Source organism: Ambystoma mexicanum, unplaced genomic scaffold (assembly GCF_040938575.1).
Source record: "Ambystoma mexicanum isolate Mex_15411 unplaced genomic scaffold, UKY_AmexF1_1 Mex_scaf5, whole genome shotgun sequence".
Classification (NCBI taxonomy): Eukaryota; Metazoa; Chordata; class Amphibia; order Caudata; family Ambystomatidae; genus Ambystoma; species Ambystoma mexicanum.
In genome coordinates this window covers 4305932-4317293 of record NW_027182466.1, presented here as the reverse complement: position 1 = coordinate 4317293, position 11362 = coordinate 4305932, and positions in this window count along the sequence as shown.

Here is an 11362-nt window from a genome sequence, read left to right as displayed (position 1 = left end):
ACCTGGCCTATGCTCAATAGTGAAGTCGAAGCCTTGTAGACTTATGGACCACCTAAGCAACTTTGGATTCTCCCCCTTCATGTTTATTAGCCACTTTAAGGGCTTATGGTCAGTTTGCACAGTGAAGTGGGTCCCATAGAGGTAGGGCCTCAGCTTCCTTAGGGCCCACACAACAGAGAAACATTCTTTCTCTACCGTGGACCATCTGAGCTCTCTGTCCTTAAACTGGCGACTAATAAAACCAATAGGGTGTTCCTTACCCTTCTCATCTACTTGCGATAGTACAGCTCCTATCACAGTGTCAGAGGCGTCCGTCTGCACGATAAAAGGTCTTTGATAATCAGGGGCCCTGAGGACAGGGGCCTGGCACAAGGAGTCTTTTAAGCCATTGAAGGCCTTCTCACATTCGTCGGTCCAAGTTACCTTCTTGGGTTTCTTCAGAGTTGTGAGGGCAGTCAGAGGGGCAGCTATGGTGCCATAGTCTGCCACAAAATTGCGGTAATACCCCGTGAGTCCTAAGAAGGCTCTCACTTGGGTTTGTGTAGTGGGGGTAGGCCAGTCTTGTACTGCTTGTACTTTACTGGGTAGAGGCTGTATCCTCCCTCCACCTACTTCATGTCCAAGGTAAAACACTGAGCCTTGTCCAATCTGGCGTTTACTAGCCTTTATGGTCAAGTGTACTTTCTGAAGAGCCTGGAGCACAATCCCGAGGTGTTTCACATGGTCTTCCCAGGTGGCACTGAAAACTGCTATATCGTCCAGATATGCAAGACAGAATTCGTCCAACCCATTCAAAACATGATGCACAAGCCTCTGGAAAGTGGCAGGTGCATTCTTCAACCCGAACTGCATTACCCGGAATTGGTAAAGGCCGTCTGGAGTAGAAAACGCTGTCTTCTCCTTGGCATGTTCTGCTAAAGCTATTTGCCAATAGCCAGCAGTGAGGTCAAACGTGCTGAGGTACTTGGAGGCACCCAAAGTATCCACCAGCTCATCTGTTCGAGGCAAGGGGTGTGCATCTGTCTTGGTGACAGCATTCAGAGCCCTGTAATCCACGCAGAACCTCAATTCAGAAGTGCCTGCCTTTGGAACGAAAACCACAGGGCTGGACCAAAGACTACTAGAGGGTTCAATCACCCCAAGGTCTAACATCTTGTTGACCTCGGTCTTAATATAAGACCGTACTTTGTCTGACATCCTGTATCCCCTACTTTTGGTAGGTACACTGTCTCCTGTGTCTATGTTATGTTTGCACCAAGGTGTCAAACCAGGCGACTGTGAAAACAGGGGGGAAAACTGCCTAAGCAAACTTTTCACCTCAGCCTGCTGATCAGAAGTCAGGTGAGGGGCCACTCGGACACCCTCAAAGGAGCTATCTGAAGGACCGCTTTGGAACAGGTCGGGGAAAGGTTCAGACTCCTCTTCCTCAACATCTGAAGCCAGTAACAGTGCTGCGATTTCGACTCTTGGGACGAAAGCCTTCAGCCTATTCACGTGAAACACTTTTGGAGCCTGTCCAGGCCTTCCAAGGTCCACTAAATAGTTAACCTCACCCAGGGGCTCCACCACTGTGTAAGGGCCTGACCATTTGTCCTGTAAAGCTCAAGGCCTTATGGGATTCATGATCAGGACTTGCTGACCAGGTGTAAAGTTGATGAGGGAAGCTTTCTGGTCGTACCAATGTTTCACCAGCGCTTGTACTGCCTTCAATTTATCACTAGCCAAGCCCATGAGAAGTACCATCCGTTTTCTGAGCCCTAGCACATAATCAACTACGTTGGTAGTAACAGGGGGAGTGGGCATCTCCCATCCCTCTTTGACTATGGCTAAGGGTCCCCGTACAGGATGACCAAACAGAAGTTTGAAGGGGCTGAAGCCAACACCCTCCTGTGGTACCTCTCGGTAGGCAAACAGTAAGCATGGTAAAAGAAGATCCCATTGTCTTCTCTGAAGCTTCTCCAGAGCCCCAATCATGCTTTTTAACGTTCTGTTGAAACGTTCCACCAGACCATTGGTCTGGGGGTGGTATGCAGAAGAGAACTTGTAGGTGACCCCACATTCTTTCCACATAGCCTGCATATACTTCGACATAAAGTTGCTGCCACGATCTGACACAACTTCTTTAGGGAAGCCAACCCTAGTAAATATGCCAAGTAAAGCTTTTGCAACTGACTTGGCAGTTACAGTTTTCAATGGGATGGCCTCAGGATATCTGTTTGCATGGTCGACCAGCACCAGGATAAACCTATTGCCCGAGGATGTTTGCGGGTCAAGGGGACCAACGATGTCGATCCCTACCCTTTCAAATGGTACCCCCACAACTGGGAGCGGTACCAACGGAGCTTGGATTGTCGAGCCAACCTTACCAGATAACTGGCAGGAGGCACAACTCCTGCAGTGACTTTCTACTTGCACCCCCATCTTGGGCCAGTAGAAGTGCATGGATAACCTTTGCTTGGTCCTCTTAATACCAAGGTGACCAGCAAGGAGCACTTCATGCGCCAACTGCAGGAGGAAGGGCCTAACAGCAAGGGGAACCACCAACCTCCTATGGTCTCCTTCTGTAGACTCTGTGGGCTCACTATACAGGAGTCCACCTTCCCAATAAATCCTATGCGTCCCAGGAGGTTCACCCTCAAGCTGGGAGCAGGCCTGTCTCCTTAGGCCTTCCAGAGATGGGCACTCACGTTGGCCTTTACTGAATTCGTCCCTATCAGGACCTCCTTCAACTAACAAGTCTTTTAGTTCAGGATGGTCGTTGGGGTCAAATACTTCAGGCATCGCCACCTCCTCGTCAGGCCCGGGCGATTGACCAACTTCCTCCACCGCAGTGGTAGGCGAGCTCGGGGGAATATTCTCTTTCCCTCGTCTTGACTTGTTGACTCCTTTCGCCTTGGGTTTCCCCTTCGGCTGGGGCGGCGTATTGGTCTTGGCCAATGCTGCCCGTGCTTGAGACCGTGTGTAGGGTCTTTCGGCAGTGTCTCCTACGAGCCCTAAAGCTCTGAGATCATTACCTAACAAGACCTTTCCCGGGACGTTTCTCTGAATGCTCACTGGAATCCTGACTGCTGTACCATTTAAAGTAAGATTTACAGGTATTACTGGGAACATACGGAGTGGGCCGTCAGCCAACTTAGTGGGCATCAGAGTAGCTCTGGCAACTTCCTCTGAGTCTACCAAGGTAGAATCCACTACAGTTCGACTGCACCCACTATCCCTAAGAGCTGGAGTATCTACTCCATTGATCAGCACACTGGCCCTCATTACGACCCTGGCGGAAAGTGACTGACCTGACCGCCATAGCGTAAATAGCGTTTCCGCCATTGCACGACGTAGCAAAGTTTGGCTAATTCCGACCCATCGTGCACGAGCACTACGCCATGGCGGAAGTGCAAAGTCCGCGATGGCGGAAATGTCCCCAAAACGCCCCTCACCGCCGTCGTACGGCGCCCTAGGTGCAATTCCGCCACCCATCTGAGCGGTCACCGTAATGAGCGGCAATCGGAAAGTACGGTGACCGTAAATATACGGAAACGGAAGTTAAAAAATGGTCCCGGAACGGGAAACAGCACGGCGTACACCTATAAAATCTGAATTCCCACACAACCATAAAAAATACTACCCTGAGACACATCCCAACCCGTCATCCACCCCAGTGAAAGCAATAAAAATGGGAAAAGTAGCGAAAAAAGCGTGCGACCGCAAGCGGCAGGTCCACTTCTCCCGTGAGGAACTCACCGTGCTCACAGAGACCCTCCAGGAGAATGCTGCCGTCGTCTTCTCGACGCAAATGACCAGGGCAGCACTTGCGAACAAGAAGGCCATATGGGCCCTGGTGGCACAGCGGGTAAATGCGGTGGGGACCGCACCCCGCAACCCACAGCAATGCAGAAAGCGATGGGACGACCTGCGGATACGCGTACGGAGCATACTATCCGCCAACCGTAACATTGCCACAGCTACCGGGGGAGGATCGGAATCACCCATCAAGTTGACCCCCTGGGAAGAAATCTGTGCCTCCACCATTGGAATGGAGAGTATAGAGGGAGTCGGAGGGATGGAGAAAGGAGTGCAGACATCCGAAGAATCAGGTAGGTGGGCCAAATAAAACAATGCTAAATTCACAATGTCCAATCATGTGAAGTACCATGTGTCCACATAGTGCAACAGTAACACATGTCCAGGAGAACGTCCACATACATTGGCCTGATAGCGCACTTTAAAACTCACATTAAATACAGAAATCATTAAAAATCCTAAAAACACCCTCTACACGTGCAGCAGGCACACCCTAACTGCAGGCTGCAAAACAACTGCATCCTCAATCCACACAAAAATGAAACCACCTCCAAGGCCCCGACCCAAATCACCCTTAGGTACCACCCCAATGCATGTGATACATTGCCATTCCAATTTCAACAGACCCATTAATAACGCTCGCCCTCCTTTACTCCACCACAGGGTCCGATTCAAATGACGAGCTCCAGGACACCCCTACCAGCACACCTGCAAAGACGGCCAAGACCAACGGCCAAAGACCCTCCACCTCAGCTGCACGCATCAAGACACGGCAGCAGCACAAATCAAGTGGCAGCACACAGGAGGGAACTTCAACAGGCACCCCAGCAGCCAGCATGCCCACAACAGCACCACCACAGGTCCCCCCAATGGATGCCACAGAAGGCACTGCTTCTGGTGGCAGCAGCACCATAGGTGACACTGCATTAATGGCAGCATGCTCCGACACAGAAAACGGGGATGTCGAAGTAAGATCCATCCATGACCTGTCTCAATCCCCCTGTTTGTTCCATCCTGTACACCATGAGGATACCACGCAGGGGAACCCACAAGACGACGACTGGCCATCCCCCACAAGCCCTGTGGCAAGGCAACATGAGGTGTCCAGCCCCTCTGTGACACCACCGCAAATGGCCATGGCACAGCAGAGGCAACAGTCCCTCGACCAGGTGATCGTGCAACAGCAGCAACTGGCCACGCTCCTCAAGGACCATGCTGATGAATGTGGGGGCACTAAGGCAGCCATAGAAACATCAACTGAGACACTTAGGGCAGAAATGGAGAGAAGTACAGAGACACTAAGGGCACAAATGGAGAGAAGCACCGAGAGCCTGAGGGGGCAACTGCATGCGACGTCCAAAGACGTATGTGCTGAACTTGCCGCTGTGCACCGTGTGCTCACTGAGCTCTCACAAACCCTTAGGGACATGCATGGACGTGAGCAGGCAGAGACATCATCCGTTGCAAGTTCCGTCCAGGGCAGCCCCCAACGTAGATCTGGGAGGAACCTGCGCTCCACAGGCAGGGGTGCCCCTGATACCCGGAGAGGGGGCTTGCAATAGCGTCTGCCCACTGACAATGAGCATCTTCGGACACTGGTGTTCGGGGGGGAGGTAGGAGGGTGGAGGGGGTGTGTTGGGCTCACTTGGGTGGCGGGTCGATGGGGTGTGTAACATAATTTCACATATGCTATAAACATTTCATAATCATCCAATGAGATGTGTGGACATTGATCTTTGTGTACGAGGCCTTTATAGACGTACAGTCCACATTGTGCATGTTCCAGACACACACAGTGCCACAAGTCCCGTGTCCATGTAACAGCCACCAGGCGTGAGTGCTAGAAGCATGCATCTATGATATTCTGACGAATCTCATGGCCCTCCTGTGCCTCGCGGACTCCTTGAGGTGCTGCCACATCCCCACCCTCATCATGACCATCTTCAGGTGCTTGCAGTTCTGCGTCAGGGGGCATGGGCACATTTCTACGTACGCACATGTTGTGTAGCATGACACATGCCATGACCATCTTTGCAACCTTCTCATGGCAGTACAGGAGTGCCCCGCCAGACCAGCTGAGGCAGCGGAAACAAGTCTTCAGTAGGCCGAATGCCTGTTCTATGACTACACGGGTACGTGAGTGGGCATGGTTGTAGTCCTCCTCAGGCTGGTTCTGTGGGTTCCGGAGTGGTGTAAGGAGCCATCTCTTCAGTGGATACCCGGCATCACCTGTATGTGGACAATAAAGGATGTTTGTGGAATGACATTGCTACGTACGCCCCCCCCCTCCTGCCAGGTCATTGCCGCATCACATACCCCACATTATCATGCATGAAATGAGACTCACCGAGTAGCCAGGATCTGTTCCCTGCGTGTCGCTCCATGTAGCGTGGTATTCTAGAGTTCCTCAAGACCATAGAATCATGGGTTGATCCAGGAAAGCGTGCACAACAATGTGTAATGATCCTGTTTGAGTCACACACCATTTGTACATTAAGAGAATGAAATTGTTTTCGGTTGCGGTACTGAGCCTCCATGGCATGTGGGACGACCAATTCAACATGGGTGCAGTCGATGGCACCAATGCAACCCGGTATGCCGCCAAGTGCATGGAATCCCACTTTTGTGTTCGTAATTTCCTGCTCCGAGCGTGGTAGAGAGATGTAGTCGTCTGCGTGCTTCAGGAGGGCATCGAGCACTTACAATAGTGTCCGTGAGAACACTGGCTGTGAAATGCCATGCAACTGTCCGACTGTGTGCTGGTAGGTGCCTGTGGCCAGGAAGTGGAGTACAGACACCACCTTCAGTAGGGGTGGGATGGCGGTTGGGCTATCTATCATGCTGACAAGGTCAGCCTGTGTCATGTCCACAATGGCGGTTATGGTGTCCCGGTCCAAACGGTAGAGGGTGTGGATCTGCTCATCCGTGAGGTTGAACGGATGTGCTCGGAGGCGTGGGATTGCGGGCTGCCTGCGTGGTGGTAGTGGCTGTGCTGGCCGGCCTTGCTGGCCCTGCCTTGCCCTCCTCCTCCTGCGTCTCCTCTGTGCGGCCGGTTGTTGTAGTAGTTGGTGTTCGTCTTCTTCTTGAAGTTGGAGTACTTGCAGTGCTATCAGGTCCCCCAGGGCCAACATCGCTAGTCCTGCCGGTAGCATTTTGGAGTGGGTGTGGTTGTGTGAGGGGGTTGGGTGTGCAATTTATGTGTTTTCAAGCTGTATTGCCTCCACCTGTGGTGATTCATTCCACCTGTGCAAGCTGCAATCCCCTTTGGGCGAGCACGTCCCGCACGCAACGCTGCAATTCGACGCATGGCATCTTGCTATTACAATCATGTATTTGATCCCGATGGCAGTGAAATATTGGTTCATATGTTCATTCTGCTATGGTCCCATTGTTTCACATACTATCTTTGCAGTCGCGAACAAACTTGTGAAGGGTCAGTGGAATGTAGTACTCGATTAACGGTGGACCCTCATGCAGCACTGTACCGCGGTTCACCGACGGGCGGGGCGTCCCATTTGTGAGTGAAGCCACTTTGCATTTTCACACATTGCCGCACTACATGGATGGATTTGTTATTTCAAGCGGTCACAGATGCCTTTTCGACGTGATGTTGCAAATGAGGAATTCGAAGGACGGCGCTTTCGGTCTTCAGCTAGCGGCGAGGAGACGCCCACAGGTCTGACTGCAAATATAACGTTCTATTGTTTAATGTCCTTGGGACAGGGGCCATGGCGAGAATGCAATGATTGATATGAATAGTATGGGATGCGCAATAGCGGGGTGGACGATAAGTCAGGACGTTCCCAAATACATGTTACTTCACAACACTGGAATTCCGGCCTGGAGCACAGTGGATTTTGCAGACTGCATTACGCACAGACTCAATGGAAATTTCACATGTTATGTGAGTACATAATCAGGCGTTTTCATACCGGGATGAGGGAATGATGTATGGATGCATGGACAGATGATTTGATGGAGAGTTTGCCATGTACAGGGCTTTTTGGAATCTATCCACCTCCCCTGCGCTATGTGATGCAGAGCTGCCATAGTGGGACCATCGTCTATCTGGCCTTGTTGAACCCTCCCTGTCTCGACGCGCCTTCAAACACTTGTGTCTATGCACGTTACTAATCCCATCGAATGGATTTTGTTTTGACAGACGCATGCACACAAACACTCGTTTGTAATAGTGTTTTCACCTCGATATTTATAGTTATGATTCGCAAGTGATATTTGGGTGGGAATAATCCTTTGGAGTGGGCTAGCATGCATATGGCTGTAGATTTAGTGTGATCATTGAAGTGAGTAATACAAATCAAGTTCTGATGGCCATACTATTCTTTTTCATTTCATTTGGGTGACAGGTATCTCCTCCCCTTTTGCCGCTGCCATCTGTATGCCACTCCTGCAGATGGCTTTTACTCCCGACACCTGCTGCTTCGAGTTAATCAGTGGAGCACCATTACGATCTTATGGGACGATCGCCAATGGGCCACATGCCCTTACGCGGTACTAGTGGCTAGGAGCAACATTTCGACCTTTCAGCTGGACTAGTGCCTACCTAATGGGACGGCCCTGCGGTTCTAGGCGCTTCCATGTTGCCTTTTTTAACGTGAATGTAGCCCCTGTGTACCATGAAGGAACAGGGCGTCACACAAGAAGAAGCTGGTCATTTATTGCGGATGCAGCCCACAATGATGAAATATATTTTGGGGTTCATGACCTAATGGCTGTATGGGCTTGGTGATTTTGTGATGCATTAAATTTCTATTCTGATATTAACCGTGTAGCGTTATTCTTTGCAAGTAATGTAGCATATTCCTATTTGTGGAGCGATGTATTGTGAGTAGATCTGCATTGGGTTCCGGCTTCTGAGTATAGTTGCGTGGTACTGTACTGGCGCGTTTGCCTACGAAGCCCAGTGTGGTCAGGGATAGGGGCTACCATTATGACTGTTTTGATGATGTCATGCTCAGGGGCGGGGGATTAGCTTTTGTGTAACAGATGCCGGTCAGCCAGGTGGATTGGTGGAATGATGTGATTATCAGTATATGGCTGGTCACAGGTGCCTGTGTTTGCGTGCGCTTCTTGGAGGGAGACTGAGGTCATGTCCATTGGAATAGCTTCTGTATTCGTGCCATCTGTGCCCTGCAGCTCCCATTGGCCCCTCTTGAGATGTGCCTGGCTGCTCAGTCACTCTGCCAACTTGTGTGGTACATGCTTATGCTGATGGTTGGTTTGTTTACTGGCAGGAGTACAGGGCTGGTGCAGTCTCACTCAGGATACTGCTTTGAATGTTGCCTTACACTGGTGTCAGTCGATGGGGGGGCCTGTTTTTGTTTGTCTCATTTTTCTGCTCATGTTGCTGTACTTGAACCTTCACATGCCTGTGCTGCATCAGTGCGGCAATGGTGCCATGGCAAATATGGATGGCCACTCACAAGGCACTTGGAGCCCCTAGATTCATTTGTTCGTTGGCATGCATGGGTGACTTGTACATTTGACTGGTTGCATTGTGTGACTTCATTGCACCTACGAGGAGTTGTGCAATGTGGCCAGGGAGTGGTGTACAGGCACTCAGTAGGGCCGTTTACGGTTGATTCGCGATGCCGTACTTCTCACCATGGCGGAATGGTACTTTCCGCCATGCTTGATGGCGTTAGGTACATGTCCGCTAGGGTCAGAATTCGCGTACCATTGCGCCATGGTGGTAATTACGGTTTGGCATGGCGCGCGTGCGCGTACTTGGTGCAGTTAGCGTTGGCGTTCACTACGGTGTCGCTAATGGCATCGTGCTTTACGGTGACGGGTCATAATCGCACCGAGCGCTATTCGATGGCGGTATTCCATTTCCGCCATCGTTTTTCGATTTCCGCCAGGGTCGTAATGAGGGCCACTGTCTTTAAAGTAGTGCTTGGTATTATCTGGAATCCTAGCATAAGCCTCTGCGACTTTAGGCTCCCAGGAACCCAGGGAAACTAAAACTACCTCAGCCTCTATCCCGCTGGGAAATGAGTCTGAGGAGAAGGATGCTCCTGTAATCTCTTCTTCCTCGTAGGAGGAGAAGGCCAGATTAGCGGAGTGGACCCCCAAAGGTCTAACCTTACACCGGGGATCCCCCTTCACGTGGTCAGTTGCTCCACAAGCAAAACAAGATCCATTGGGTCTGTTTACATAGGGAGGCTTATTGTAACCAGAGTTCTGTTTCGGAGGCTGACCTCCACTACCCTGTGAGTTCTCTTGTGTCTTACCCTTATTTTTCTTTTTGTGGCCCTTTTGAGAAGAAGATTTATCAGATTCTCCACCCTCCTTATCTTTGGACTTTTTCCCTTCCTCCTGCTTACCAGGATGAGTTTTGTCCTTATGGGACACTCGATGTGACACCCATAAGTCTGCTGCAATGGCCAGCTTCTTAGGATCTATCTCCTTCGAATAGGCCAAATGCTGCTTAAGCTCCGGGGAAAAAGATGCAAAAATGTGTTCCAGCATGACAAGCAGGAATCGCTGGTGACCCGCTGAAGGACTCCTCCTTTGCACTGCTGTCGTCCTGTGAAACCCTTTCCTCCTTTGATCGAACCAGAAGGCCTGTACTGGTGCTTCGACCTTTGGAATAGCAGGAACAGCTATTCTCGGCGACTTCATCATCTCCTGCCAGTAAGCCTTCGGAAGCGTCTCTGGGCCATCCAGTTGACTGACCAGCTTACACGGGAGTCCTGCTCTGTAACCGCCGCCAGGTTGTGTTGTATTTCGAGTCCTTGTCACTCTCACACGCTTAGTACACTTGGCGTTCCCAAGTCTGAAGTGAGTAGTGTACATTTGGCTCAGATAAACACGGCCGCTCCGTTGCCCTGCTGTGGTGACAAAACTGTGCAGGTTTCTTCGATTGGGACGTCTTTTTTCTCTACACGACGACAAGGCATTCCCGGCTGTTCTGAACCTGCCAGCTGCTGAAACTAACGTGGAGAAGCCTGGGTCTGCTTGCATCGGGGACCGGTGAGTAGTATAGCTAGGATCTGGTCGCCCTCCTGCAGTAGCCCATTGCTTTTCCCCGCTGTGTAAAAACAGCACCCTTTTGTCCGTACTAGCGCTCTGCTTCTGCTCACTGTGGAGGCTGCGCTTGAGTCGCGGAACCTGTTCTTCTTCTGTTGTGCACTAACCCGAACTGCCTGACTTCCTCCGAAGAGCTTCTCCTTTTGCCCGTTGGCACCAGCGTGTGCAGGTACTTTGAGCACAAGGCTCCACTCTTCGCAGGGCTCGGACTTCCATCTAGTTAGGTGCCCCTGAAGGCGAACTGAGTCTAAAGCATTATCGCACTGCCTGTTTTCCTTCCCTTTCAGGTGGACTACACATTTCGTGCATATAACGCTTGCGACTGTCGTATTTGTATATATATTGTGTTGATATGGTATGTGTTGGCTTAATATTGTGATATTGTGATTTTCTCGCTACGGTCATTGTTTTAAAGGCCTTAAAATAAATTTGTATATATTTTTGATATAACAACTGTTTGGAGTAGTTTGTAAGTGATCTTGCTTTGTGTGCTCATTGCGGGCTTTCAGTC